Raw genomic sequence first — 15,325 nt, 5'->3', positions numbered from 1 at the left:
CCATTTACAATGAGCTATGAATTCAAACAAGGTTTACTTGTATGTACTTCTGCTAATTAAATGTTGATCATCATGAGGATTCTAGCAACAGGTACAAGCCAAGGGCTACAACAAACTTATTTTCTTGTCATTACCATAGATTGCAGCATATAAGGTGACCTGGTGTATAAATTGACCTTATTCTTCAGTACCAAAAATCATGCTCAGGCCTATAATCAGCATATAGGTTGAGCTCTTATTCTGCTAAGGAATGTTATACCCACATTAGGAGCCAGCCTCAATCTTTCACCTCGGAAATGCATGTTTTACTTACCTTACAAGTTGGTGCATGGGATAAAGCAGGCAGTAAAGGCTGCGTTGCCAAGAAGATGCGCAAAAATTTATGACAAGCCCACACAGAGCAAAATGTACATGGTGAAAGATGAACAAAAATGGGTCCTTCAGCAAAAAGAAAGAAGTATGAAGCTGGAAGTATCAAGCTAAAGGTTGTAATATTTTATGATTGGTGTATAAGTCGGCCCGCCATTTTTGGAAGCATTTTTCAAGGCTTCAAAGGTCGACTTGCATTGATTTATAACATGTACTGGCCAGATTTGTTGAGGTGAGAGGGCGAATCTGTTTCAAGTTAAAACGTTTAAGGAAGGCCTCTTCCCCTAACTCTGTCCAATGGTGTCAAGTTTGTTATCACTGACACCTTCGAGTCAGAATGTTTGCAGATTCAAGTCCCACTCCAGAGACTTAAGCACATTATCCAGGCTGACACTCCACTGCAGTATTGAGGGAGTGCTGCACAACTGGAGATGTTAGGCTGGACTTTCGCCACAGAGGCAGCTGCCCCGACTTGCTGGACCCACCTCAGTAAAAAATATGCAACTTTTGCTCTCGTGGGGCGTGGCGGGGGGCAGAATAGAGTCAGGCCTGCGGAACCCAGAAGCAGAGTAGACAGCAACAGGGGCGGGTGAGTCACAAGATGGTTAGAAGGCCCGTCTTGGTTCTCTGTGACTTTGTGCCAGTTCTTTTATATGCTACTGGCCTCTAGCTCTCATGCCGCACCCCCCACTAATCCACCTACCCCCACTGCTCCCATACCCCCATGCCACCTCCACAGCCACTCACCCAGTATCCACCATGAGCAGACCTCAGGAGCCATGTCGAGATGAAGAAAAAACCTCTAACAATCTAATACAGCTCTCACTTATACACACATAATAGTGAAAAAAAACTCCCATTCATGAAATCCATTCAAAGCTTTTAAATCTCAAGTGGTTAATTTCTTATAAAACAAAAAAAAATCTATTCAAACCCACATCAAAGACAGCTAATCCTTTAATAACTTTTTAAACTATCAAGCTGTGAATGCCTGCTGAGATAATTGTAACTTTTGAAACTCAGCCAAGCACTCATAATGACATAATAATAGCCCTTATCTCTGAATCAAAATGTTATGGCTAAAAGTTTCACATCAGGATTTGGGTGAATAATCCAGGCTGGCACTTCAGCGTAGTACTGAGGGAGGTACCATCCTTGAGATACAGGTACTGTCCTCGAGGTCAAGCATTAAACCGAGAGCCTTGCATTGGCGGACATTAAAGGTCCCTTGGCACTATTTGAAAGAGAGCAGCAAATTTCTCGCGGAGCCTTGAACAATATCTCTCTCCTTTATCCATGATCATCAAAAACAAATTAACTGGAGATACAACTGACACCATGTGAGCAATGCAGGCTAATTCAGAATGAAGAAATAAAACTCTTCCACTTTAATAGTAAAGGAGGCAATGCATGAATTTTAACTGCATGGAGCACTACATAAATGGTACAGTATCGTGCTTGGCCTCACTAAAATGTTAACTTTATTCTTTACAGAAGCACACAGGGCAGTTTTTCAATGAAATCAAAGGGAAACTAAGAAGAGAGAAAAGATTCTCCTCCTAAAACAAACGAGTGGAATGATCTTAGACAGCGAAGAAAAGGAGCATGTGGTCTGTGTCGCTGGTGGTGGCACAGTGACTAAGGGTACGGTTGGCAGGAGATAAACAAACAGATGGTTAGAAACCAAACCGCTCTCCCTGTCTTCTAGAGAGGCTGCAGCCAGTCGCAGGAAGAAACACAAAACATCCCATCTTGTACCATGTTTTTGAGTTCTGCCTCTCGGCCTAAAGCCAGGAGACTGGGTTTTAACCTCACTGAACTCCTAAGGATCACTTGGGCTCCCATTAGCTCAGATTTACTCTTAACTGTCTGAGCTTCTGATTCTTCAAGTATCAAAGTAAATATAAAAACAAGCAGGAACATCAAACAGCAATTCAATAATGGGGATTTGGGCTCCTCTGGCAGACTCCTAGGAATTCCTTTTGGGAAGAATCCAAAGAAAGCGCTGAATAAGGTTAAAGAAGGAGCAGTGCACCGAGCTGTAGCAACTCTAATACTGAAGAAAATGTACAATTTTTTTCTGTTGATTTTGTAAATATTTTTGTCTAAACGCAGAATGCATTACTGCGACTTGCTTGAGTGCGCTTTTAGGCCTTATAGAATGAGATACATGAATTAATAAATCAGAACCACTAATATGCCCATGGCTAATGACTATCTACTAATGTTAACTGGCATTCCTCACACTGTCGGGCTCACAAATTCCGACAACACAGTTCCCTAATTATACGTCGGCACTCACTCTATAAACAAAACTATTCGCGAAAACAACAAGTAGGCTGCTGAGGAAGAAAAAATTGTAGGTGCTAAACTGAATTCCTGCAACATCACTTTCCCCTCTTTGCTCCCCCACGTCTTTGCAGAGGTGACTCCTGGTGGACCTCCTGTACTTTGTTCAAGCGGCCAGACACTGGGTTCTGATGAGCTATTCAACGATAAGAGGCAGCCCAGTAAACCTGAACAGCTGCAAGAGACTTCCCCCACACCCATTCATAGATTTTTAGTCTAAAAAGAGGAAAAAAAACAATTCATTGGAGAATCAGTTAGTAACACTCTGAGTCTGAAGGTTGTGGGTTTAAGTCCCATTCTGCCAGTTGGCTTATACTTCCTGAAGGGCACTGCACTGTCAGAGGTCTGTCTTCTGGGCGAGATGTTAAACCAATCCCCTCACAGGGGGACATAAAAGATTATATGGCATTTTTTTTGAAGGGGTGTTACCCGTCCCCATCACCACCTTCTCCAGCCCATGTCCCGGTCATACTTATACCTCAATCAACATCAGAGAAACAGATTATCCAGTAGTAGCACGTAACTGATTGTGGGTCTTGCTGTACACAAATTGGACGTCATGTTTCCTACCTTCCAATATGTCTACACTGCAAAAAATACTTCACTGGCTGTTTGGGACACCCAGAGGTAGCGAAAGGTGCTATAAGGATGCACATCTTTTGCTTTTTTCTTTCATCAACAAACCAATCTGTCTATACCTTGCACAAAATTACCTCGACAGTCCTCTAACATTTAGCCCCTGCTCCCACCATCTCACAAAAACACCCTAACCTTCTAGCCGAGTTCACACTCTGCATCATCCAACTCTCTACCTTTTCACATTCTCATCCCCTGCAACCTTCCCAATTCATACTGACATGCTTCTCATTCTTTCTGATCCATTCAGCAGGTACTCTTCTCCCCCTACAACTCAGTTAAGCTGCTCTCCTTGCATTCTCATCCCACCCTAGCTTGTACAGGAGGGAGAGCAACAAAGGTTCACTAGATTGATTCCTGGGGTGTGGCGATAGTCCTAGGGGGAGAGATTGAGTAGAATAGGCCTACGTTCTTTAGAATTTGGAAGAATGAAAAGTGTCCACATTGAAACGTTTAGAGGGATTGCCAGGGTATACGCTGAGAGAATATCTCTTGTGATTGGTGAGTCTTGAACTAAGGGTCAGAGTCACAGGATAATGCATCAGCCATTTGAGATGAGGAGAAACTTCTTCACTTAATGGGTTGTGAATCACTAGAATGCTCTATCCCAAAGGGCTATAGGTGTTCAGTTGTTGAGGTTATTCAAGGCTGAGGTCAACAGATTTTCAGAAACGAAGGGAATCAAGAGCTATCAGGCTAGGGCAGGAAAGTGGAATTGAATTAGTAGATCGGCTATGATTACACTGAATGAATGGCAGAACATGCTCGAAGGGCCATATGGCCTACTCCTGCTCCTAGTTCATACATTCTTAGTACTGAGGGAGTTGTGCATTGTCAGAGGTACTAATACTCGGGTGTCAAATGAGGGCATTGCCCTCTCTGACCGATTAAACAGATTCTGCCAGAGGTATCCGTGAGACTATCAGAAACAGATGATCAGGCCATTTATCTCAATGGTGTTTGTGGGGCCATGCTGTGTGCAGAATGGGTGCAAATCTCAACAGTATATTCGTTGGCTGTGAAACATTTTGCAATGTCCAGAAGTGGTGAAAGGCGCTATATAAATACGTGCTATCCTTTAGATGGGCACTCTTGTTCCTCACAAGCATTCTACCTGCACTCAGCAGGCACATATATGAACTGTCTAGTAGTGGAAAACTTGGCTGATCTCTCCCCCTCTGTAGCCTGGTTAAATTGGAACCCCCCACCCCACCCCCCAGACTTCTGGCCAGCTGAATTCAGCTAAAAAAAAAGAGATCCACGTAGTAGCAATTTAACTTCACTCCAAAGGCAGGCTCCATCATGAATGATCCAGGCCTTGCCAAGCCTGCTTAAAGTTGCATCTCGTTGTTCCCGAGGCATCGCTGCAGTAATTTTGGCACAGTTTAAAAATAAGAGTGTTATAATGACAGACGTTATGAATACGAAGCTGGCAGCAGTTCAGAGGATGCACGTTCAGCCACATTGCCAAAAATCTGAAAACGCCACTTCCTTTGAAGTTAAACTAGGTCAGGTTTCCTTTTGCCAGTAATGTCTTGTGTGGGACATTGTGTAATATCAATTAGCCTAGGCAGCTTACTCTCACAGAAAGATTCTGGAAGGTTGATTGTTCACACACTCATGTTTCAACATTGCTTCCACTGATAGTCTCACCACTTCGAGCAGTGATTTCATGGTGGTCACAGAGCCAGGTCAGCACCATTAAAGGCTGATGGCTCCAGCCTACGTCCTTTTCCATTTTCCCTGGTCACCAGCCAACGTCTATGAACCTTCCTTTACTGCTGGGAGAAGTCCAGTGGTCAAAAATGTAAGTTGTGATTCACAGTTTTTGATGCCAGCAATGAGGAACCTGATACCCAACCCTTCCCCCCACCACCTCCTGCCAATGCAAATGTGACAGCTTTCACAGCATTGCTAACCAGGACAATAGGAAAGCTTCCGCTTGAAGCAGTTTTCTATGATATAAAAGTGTCAGGGCTCAGTGGTAGCTCCCTTGCCTCTGAATCCGAATGTTGTCTGCAAGGCCCACTATAGAGACTTGAGCACATAATTCAAGTTGACACTTCACTATAGTACTCAGGGAGTGCTACCCTGTCAGAGGTGCATTATTTCAGATGTGACATTAAACCAAAGACTCATCTGCTCTATCAAGTAGATGTAAAAAAATCCTATGATACTATTTCAATGAAGAACAGGGAGGGTTATCTTCAATGTGTGGACTAATATTTATCCCTCAATCAACAAAATTAAAAACAAGATTATCTCATCATTATTACACTACTGCTTGTGGGATGCTGCAGTGTACAAATTGGCTGCTGTGCTTCCTATGTTACAACAGTGACTGCGCTTCAAAAGAATTTCAGTAGCTGCAAAACAATTTGGGATGTCCTGAGGTCATGAAAGGTGTTATATAAATTCAAATCTGTCTTTCTTTCTCAAGAAGAGCACATGGTGAGAACTAGCCATTTGTACATGGAAGTTAGTGACAATGTTTTGGGGCTGATTTGGTAAATGAGATGCCCTTAACTTCAACAGACAGAAAATCGCATTCTCAGCAGGTAATCCATTGTTTCAGTCCCAATGTTAACTTCTAAACCAGAAAAGGGACAAAAGTCCCTAGCTGTTCTACCCAGGCCACAAAATCGACCAATCAAATGTTTCTTCCTTGAAAATGTCATGTGCTTCAATAATCAAATATACGCAAACTTATTGCTATATAAAGTATGGTGCAGTGGCCTGGCCATATACAATGTCTACAATTGCAAAACAGGTGTCCTATGAAAAGGGAAATCACCTAAAGAACACAAGGGACCCTAATAGAAGATTGGGAAAAGGACTTGCTCAAAGTATAATATACCCTTAGTCCTATAGGTCAATATATAGGTAATAATCATATTGTACATTCAACAAAATCAATATTGACTATTAATTTATACCTAGATGTTCATTGGAATCATGGTGAGTCCTGGAAGAACAGAAGACATCTCAGTGTCTATTAAATAAATTTCACAGCGTTTTCTTTCTAATAATGATAAACAAGTGAATACTCAGAATTCTTTTAAGTGCCAGGTTGCGCCAAAATAGGAAACATAAGTTTTTTTTAAGAAAACACACTTTAATCATTCTAGTTTATAATGCTTAAGTGAACACAAACATGAATGAGTCAATAAAATGCTGCATTGTCAGAAGTGCCATCTTTCAGATGAGACATTGAACTGAGGCCCAATCTGCATCCTCAGGTGGACGTTAAAGATCCCGTGGGAACTATTTAAATAAGAGCAGAGGAGTTCTCTTGGTGTCCTGGCCAATATTTATCCCTTAACCAAAACCTTAAACAGAGGATCTTATTGCTGCTTGTGGGACATTACTGTGTACAAATTGGCTGCCTCATTTTCCGCATTACAACAATGGTTTTATTGACTGTTAAGCACTTTGAGACATTGTGAGGTTGTGAAAGATACAATATGAATAAATTTTTCTGTGTTTCTTACATTCTTACATTTGTGCTCAAAGGGGGTAACAAATTTAAATTGAATTATTAAATGAATATTCGGAATAAAAATTCTGTATCCAAAGTACAAATACATGTCCAAATGAGCTACCCATTTCAACCCAAGACAGAAGCTAAAAAACTACCACCTATGAGCACACATAAAAGCCAAAACACAGACTGTCTCATCTAATTTTGAAGATTAGATCGGACACATGCTGCAACATGTGGAGAATGCATACGATTTGACTTGTCCTTAAACTTTCAACAAAATTAGACACTAGTATGTCTAGAAGAGAAAGAGGAGGATGGGTTACGAAATATATTATATATAAATATTTATATGAACACACACAGAATTTGTCTTTTGTAAATGCAATTACCAAAGCTACTATAATAGCTCAGAGAAATAGCTCAGCCTGGTGCTGAGTACAAGTCAATGTCCTGCTACCGGAATCAATATAAACAGCCAAAAAAGGAGCCTTTTTATTTCCAACACACGTTCCTCTCTAGGTGCACCCCGTCATCAGTGGTGTCCGTTTACATGTAATGCTTCCCGATCCCCGGAGCTCCTAACAGTGATTAATAGTTTTAATTACTTGTCCTTAAAGAACATTTGTCACATTTAATAACCGTTTTCAAACAAAGTCCTTCCTTCCGATTTCATTTCAAAGGTCAGAATGACGTTGGTGTCATTTCCACCAGGACCCAGGCAGAAAAAGATCAATGATTGAAAAATGTAAGAAATCATTTTTATGGTGCCTCATTACACATCTTTAAGCATGAAGAAATGGATCACTTTTTTTGGGGTGCAGTAGTTGGTACCATGGAGCAGGAATTCTGCATTGGTAACATGCAAATATCGGTGAGATTAAAAAGCAAGGAAAGAAGGAACTTGCATTTATATAGTGCCTTTCACAGCCTCGGAACATCCCAAAGCACTTTACAGCCAATGGAATGTCTTATTTTTAAGCTTAAAAGCAGAATAGCTTTATTTCCTAATTATAGGAAGAATCAGCCCACGTTGCTCACATACATACATGGTGTCAGTTATATCTCCAGTTCATCTGTTTTTGATGATGAGGGTTAAGAGAGAGATATTGTTGTTCAAGACTCCAGGAGAAATTTGCTGCTCTCTTTCAAATAGAGCCAAGGGATCTTTAATGTCCATCAGTGCAGGGCTCGCAGCTTAACGTTTGATCTCGAGGACAGCAGCTCCAGGAATATAGCGCTCCCCTCAGTACTGCACTGAACTGCCAGCCTGGCATTAACTGCCTGGATAATGTGCTCAAATCCTGATGTGAGGCTTTTAATCCGTAACCTTTTGAATCTGAGACAAGAGTGTTACCAACTGAATAAAGCTGACATACAGGTTTTTATTGAGTCCATATTGTTTATTTAAAGAAAAATGGGCGAAGGTAGAAGATAAAATATCCTGAAAAAGAACTTTTAACAAGATTATTAATAAAAATTTACTGATGAATTACTTAACAGCACTGCCATGAATACACAATTATTTTTCAGGACCTGTCCTATTGTTCATCAATTATGGTACAAAGTATAACCTTTTATGGGGTTTCTAACAGCGAATGTGAGAGTGGAAAGGTTGAAGGTTTTTGCTGATTTCAATGATTGCTGGTCCTGAGGGTTCAGGTTGGGGTGGGTGGGGGGGGGTGGGGGGGTCAAGGAAGTCCACCGTGCAGCCTGTGTCAGAACTGAGTGACAGACTGCAACATCAGGAGTTCCGCACTTATCTGAGTGCGCCTGACACTCTGAAATCGCGGCCAGGTTCTGAGGATTGTTGGCGGTGAATGCTCAACATTCATCACCAAACCCTCCGAAAGCGCCCCTACAAATTCCAGGCCTTTGTCTTTAACCACTGCAGCTTAAAGTCCTGGATCCAGGTTTCCTGAGTGCATCAATTGTTTTATTTGGCGTTCATACTTTTCATCATTATTTTGGCCAAATTTCACCATGGGTCAACTCAATTAAAATCTTTCCATCAGTTTGCTCTCTTAAACCATGAGGATCATATCGGTTTACAGACCAGAAATTGGTCCTTTGGGTTTTTAGTGACTCACTTGATGATCTCAAGAGTACTCTCTGTACAAAACTGCAGCAAGCCTCAAATCTCCCAATACTTCAAAACAGTTCCAAAGTTTTATTTTATTGTAAACAGATACTCCAGTCCAGGGACTTAAGCATAAATTCCCACTCCCGCTGAGGGAGTGCTGCACAGGAGGAAGTGCCTTCTTTTGGACGGGCTGGTAAACTGAGGTCCTGTCTGAGCTCTCAGGTGGGTGTAAAAGTTGTTATTTTGAAAAAAGAGCTGGGGTGTTCTCCCCAATATTCTGGCCAACATTAATCCCTCATCCGACACCACAAAAAATGTAGATTATATGGTCATTAGCAGTTTTCGATTTGTGGTACCTGGATGTATGTGAGCTGGCTGCCCACATCACAACAATGACTATACTTGAAAAGTATTCACTGGATCTAAAATACTTTGGGACATCCTGCGGTGGTGAGAAGCTCTGGATAAATGCTAGTTGCCCATTTTTTTTTTTAAAAAAAAGCTATACTGCCAGCTAATTGTTTCTGGAACAGATTTGTTGGTTATTGAAACAATTGACCATGTATTTGGATCAATGTGGATCCCTGCAGGAGAGCAAAGTCGAGTTAAAGCTCCTTTCAATGTCTTCTAATACAACGTCACCGTCATGTCAATCGACTCCTTTTCATCTAAAATATACATGAACACTATTGGCCCATAAACAGCAACGTACAGTAAAATCTTTTATTATTTGACATGCACAGGGAATAGGTAGTGTCGGTTCATCAAAAATGCTGGTTAATGGAGGGTTTCGTTTACCAATGGAATACAGCGCAATAATTGCAGCATGAACTAATATGCAAGTAATGAACAGTATTCTTTTTACTTCTAATCTTCAACAGTACATTAAAACACAAATTAAATTTAAAATAACATAGTATGCAGGCACAGGTTCCAGATAACTTTATAATTGCTTCCAGTTGGTAAAGTGATAATTCACATTAGGGGAATATCAGAAATTCCAGTTGGTAGAGAATTCTGGTTGGTGAAGTGCTGGAGAGCACAAAGTTTACTGTATCAGTTTATCTATTTTACTGATGTTGGTTGAGGGCTAAATACTGGCCAGGGCATCAACATAGGAAAAGGAATAGGCTGTTTAACCCCTTGAGCCTGTTCCACCATTCAATGAGATCATGGCTGACATTAGACCCAAGGAGGAGGACTCCTATGCTCTTCTTCAAAAAGTGTCATTTTAATGGTATTGTTTGAGGGGTAAATATTGACCACAATACTGGTGATAATTCCCCTGCTGCTCTTCAAAATTGTGCCACGTCACCTAAGGGAGCAGATAGAGCCTTGGTTTAAGATCCCATCCAAAAGGCTGTACCTCTGATTATTTTCTTTATTCCTTAGTTACTTGTTACATTTGAACCATCTGCCACATCTGGAGCCTAAGGCTGCAGTACCCCGTTAACTGATCTGTGTTCAGACTAAAGGTCACACTGAAGCCAGCTACCTGGCCAGAAACCACTATCCAAACATGACGAGCTTTGAAACCATTTTTTGTAGCAGAGTCTGAGATTGAAAAGCAAGAAATTTGTTTGCTGCTGGTGTTGGTTCAATCTCCTTTTGGGCTCTGTGAACGACAGGAATCAGGGCCCAGGCATGGAAGCTCCAAGCATTAGATGCAGAAACAGCATCGATACCTAGTCTCAACCCATGTATAACACAACACAACTTCAAACGCCTAACGTTTGGACCACATTTTGTAGCAGGCCACCTCCTTATTGACAAGCTCCAGAAACAAAACGAAAAATAAATTACAGGCTATCATATCCTTAGAAACATCAGAACATTCCGACCATATCATTAAATCTGGCTCCTAAAGCTGATGTTACTGCTTTTGTTTTAAGCTCCCATTAAGCTCCTTTAGATATACAAGCCCTTTACTGATGAACTGCCCCAAAGATTTGAAATTCTACTCACTGGATTTAAAACAAACCTTCACAAACTGCATTGAGCCCTCAACTGTGATAGGTTGGCGGAATTTGGAAGGCATTTCATCAAGACTGTATCCAGAATTGTATTTGGCATCACTAACCAGATTGCCATTTTGTGCAGAATGTCATTATCTGCCATAATGGATACTGCTCTGTCTGGTGAGACAGAGGGAGAGAGAAAGAAAGAGAGAGAGAAAAAAAGAGTAAGCGAGAGAGAGAAAAATAAAATGAGAAAGAGGGAAAGACAGGCACGTAGCACCTTTTGCAACCTCAGAATGTTCCGAAGCGCTTTACAATCAATAAGATATTTTTTGAAGTGTAGTGAACATCAGAACTTGGAACACAGAAAGACCCATTCTGCCAAACCAGCCCGTGATTGTGTTTTATCGACCCCCATGAACAAATCGTCTTAACTACATTTAATCACATCAAGAAGTGTTTGAGAATTTGTCTATCAGGGGCATGTGAATGAAGGCAAGTGCAAAAGTAAAGCATGAAATGATAATGTAGCTTCAGAAAGGAGAAACTGGGCAATAAAAGAATGTCTCACACAAGGTTTTGTACAGCAAAGGTTCCAGATGGATAATCAGAATGGTGGTGTGTGTGTGTGTGTGTGTGTGTGTGTGTGTGTGTGTGTGTGTGTGTGTACATAGGGATGAATATTGGAGGTTCTGCTGTTTTGTAAAAACCCCTGAAAATGCTCACTGACATCCACACACACTGGGGTGAATTTATACAAAAGTATGGAATAACAGGAGTCCTTTCAGCCATTGAGCCATTCCCTCCATTGACTTATGTATATTTGCATGGTCATGGGCTCCACTTTATTTACTCCCGAAACATTATTCAAACCTGACTTACATGCACAGTTGGTGCTCTCTTTCTCCCAACAAGACATTGAGACCCAGTTACATGTACGGGCAGTGATATCAGGCGGCATGCAAGACACCAGATTTAGACGCCCAAAAAACCCATGCTAGGACATTGGGTGGGAGGTGATTATAGAAGTAAGGCAGGTTGAGGCCAGGAAGTAAACTAAATGACACGATACCATCACAGGAATTGACCACTAGGTAGATCTGTAGAGCATGATTCCGAAGGCTCTTTTCAACTCCATCACCATTTCATGTGTAAATTAATCAACTGACCATGTGCAATATTATTGGCAATTTGCTAAGAATTAATTCACCAATCTGGCAACTGATTTATGCAGTTCCCTCTCACACACACATACAACGCTTCTTTCATTGAGAATTTGACTGTTTCAACTTCAGTGCTGAATTCAATGGATTTGTCCACTGGACAAATTTGACTTACTTGTCAAGAAGGAATTATTTCCCTTGTTTTGAAGCAGTATTGTTAGTGTAATTCTCGTCCCACCAATGATTTACATTAGCTTGTAAGGTACCACAATAAAAGTGCTTCAACAGTGACCTAGGTGACATTGCTTGTAGACCTCATAACGATAGTAGCAAGTATCATAATTATGAAAACATGGGGCTGAATATTATGGGTGAGGGGGTAGAGATGTGTCAGATGGCTTGCCACCAAACCCCTGCCCACCATGGAAGCAAAGTCGGCGTGGAGCTGACCCACTCCATGACGGCCCAGACACTGGTAAAGCACTGTGGGCAGGCTAAACAAGGTCAGCGTGGGACTTCTACCCTTCACTCTGGAAGAAATCCTGCCCTTGGGAGCGGCCAGCCAATAGGATCGGCCGGCATCTCCAACAGTCCCAGCAGTGCTAAGGGTGCATTAGTGGGCACTGCAACGAGTAAGGAGAAGAATGCCCATGGATCCCCGGAAACAGGTAAGTCCGGGGTCTTGAGCAGGGAGGGTTTGGGCTGGTTAGGGAGTGGGGTGGTGGGAGGTGGAGTGATGGCTTTAAGGCAGCAGGCGTGTAGGAAGAAAGGGGAGTTTCTATCTTAGGGAAGCTGCCCCCAATCCACAAAGGGCAGCCCCCGAATATAGAATCCCCCGTTAGAAGAAACTTTCTAAAAAAAAAATCAGGCTGCCCACACCCACCCGACTGCCTGTGTCAACCATTTTATGGCAGGGACAGCGTATTATCAGGGTCATTTGGCTTGGCAACAAGCCTAATTGACCCTTGATTATCTATTTAAATATGGCGGGTGGCTGCCAATTTCAGCACCCGTCCAATCCTGTATTATATGGGTGAGCTCGGGGACAGGTGGGAAGGTGATGGGGTGGGCTCTCCACACCACCCCCCCCCACCCCCAATGAGAACATGCACAGCAGGTCTACGTAAAATACAGTCCATAATTTTAGTAGTGTGGAAGAATGTTTATAGATATAAAAATGAACAAGAAAAGCAGCTGGCATCTGAAATAATTAGCAATAATTGAGAAGAAATGGAAAGTAGATTCCAATTTCACTTACCTTTTTTTTTAAAATAGGGACGCTCTGCTTTCTTCACCTTACTGTAGAATATTTGTTCTCATCTGCCAAACAGAACATTCAAAAGTGCTATTAATGAAATGGATAATGTTAACGGCCCTGCATTGACATTTACAAGTCTTGGGATAAAGGAGCTGTAACATTTCAATATGCAGTAGAATAAATGTATAGATTCAGTATGCATTACTGATTGAAGAATTTCTGCCCGTTTGTCAAAATGGCGCTGCTTACATCTCTAGGAATTGCAAGGAAACCACATATAGTGTTTTTAATAAAGCTGGGCTGGGTTGGACAGGCTGGGCTTGTTTCTGCAGGAGTTTAGAAGAGTGAGGAGTGACTTGAGTGAAGCATGTAAGATCCTGAACGGCCTTGACAAGGTGGACGTGGAAAGGATGTTTCCTCTTTTGGGTGAGCCCAGAACTAGGGGGTACTGTTTTAAAATTAGGGTCACTTTTATAGGACAGAGATGAGAAGAATTTTTTTCTCTCAGAGGGTTCTGCGACTTTGGAACACTCTGCCTCAGAAGGCGGTGGAGGTGGGGTCACTGAATATTTTCAAGGCTCAGGTAGATTGATTCCCTTGCCTAACCTGAACCTAAGGTTATTGGGGGTTGATGGGAATGTGGAACTTCAAACACAAACAGATCAGCCATCATCTTATTGAATGGCAGAGCAGGCACAAGGGGTCAAATGGTGTACTTCTGCTCCTAGTTCGTACATTTGTATGTATGTTCGTATGTGTGTTCAATCTTTGCATAATTTCTATTTATTGAAGGGTATAAATTTAATCTATCCTATCCTTTTCTACGATTGTACCTCTGGTAGGTGTACGCAGCTGCATAATTGTGGAAGTTTAAATGCATATGGAATAGTTACTAGGATCCCACAAGTTTTTTGATGGCTTCACAGTACTTTGCTGGCTTCACAGTACTTTGCTGTAATAAAAATAATCTTGCATCATTTTTGTAGTATTGTTATCGTATTTAAAAGCTAGCATGTTGACAAATACCCTGTACTCATTTCACAGAAAACCAGGTTGTATTTCTGAAAAAGATCCCCACATCGCATTCGTAATGTCTTCAAACAAGATTACGCTATTTTAAAAACAACAACTTTCAAGAAGAGTACTGTGAAAATGAAAGACTCTGTTTTTTCTTGCACCTTACAGCTCTCTGCAATGCCTCAAAGGGGTTCACATACAAGGAATTATTTTAAATGCTATGTTATATTGCTCTATAGGCAAATTTACCAAATTTTCTGCTGTTAACTATCACCTTTGTAAATTGAAACCAATCATTATTCGGAATCTGTTTGACACAAAGGTGTACAAAATTATCAGATTTCTGCATGCACCGTGATTGTTCATACGTTTTAAATCAGGCATATGTGGGTTTATAAACCAACAGCAAAAATTCTACATTCCAAATGACTAGACTTCAAACACACTTCACTGGCTATAAAACACTTTGGGTTGTCCAGAGGTTGTAAAAAGTATTATATAAATGTAAGTTCTATCTTACTGTTTTAAAGCCACATCATACAAAATGAAGAAACTCATCACTGTCACTGCTTCTAAGTCTCATGATTATTGGTGTTATATTGATATTCTCTATCAATAAGATCAATATACATTTCTAATCTTTAAAAATACCTTGCAAAACAGTTTACCCAGCAACAATTCTCTAAGGTTTAAATAAAGAAGCTAATGTTTCCTTAAAAAATACTTACCTTTAAAGGAATAGTACTTAACTTTGAAGAAATATAAACTTAATATTCTGTAGCTATGATCCAATTCTTTAAGTAGTTTGACATTGGCTACTTTGAATGGTGAAGTAAAGGACTAACACGTCTATTTTTAATCTACTTCTTCATTGTTCGTGTTATCTGATAGCTCCCGTAAGACACTTGCAAATGCAACATCAATCATTTGATAGATGACTGAAAGTTCTGGTCAGCTTTGGTCATCAGTGACCACAGCAAAGGAAATAATTAGACAATCACTACACTGCAA

The 15,325-nt window shown here is 41.0% G+C and overlaps 1 protein-coding gene across 7 annotated transcripts in view; it reads right to left on the bottom strand.

Moving 5' to 3' along the window:
- Positions 1 to 15,325, bottom strand: part of gli2a (GLI family zinc finger 2a) — a 357,210-nt gene that overhangs the window by 273,356 nt on the left and 68,529 nt on the right. For 5 of the 7 annotated variants that reach the window (XM_041200500.1, XM_041200501.1, XM_041200499.1 and 2 more), the window contains one exon: positions 13,298 to 13,359. The exons of 1 other annotated variant lie outside the window; for it this stretch is intronic. The gene's annotated coding sequence lies outside the window, so the exon portion shown is untranslated. The remainder of the gene's footprint in view (positions 1 to 13,297; positions 13,360 to 15,325) is intronic. One more of the 7 variants, XM_041200504.1, reaches the window with a different exon arrangement.

The sequence above is a fragment of the Carcharodon carcharias genome, chromosome 12 (genome assembly GCF_017639515.1).
Source record: "Carcharodon carcharias isolate sCarCar2 chromosome 12, sCarCar2.pri, whole genome shotgun sequence".
NCBI classification, from domain to species: Eukaryota; Metazoa; Chordata; class Chondrichthyes; order Lamniformes; family Lamnidae; genus Carcharodon; species Carcharodon carcharias.
The sequence above is the reverse complement of the archived record's forward strand: the minus strand, read 5'-3'. Positions and strand labels throughout refer to the sequence as shown.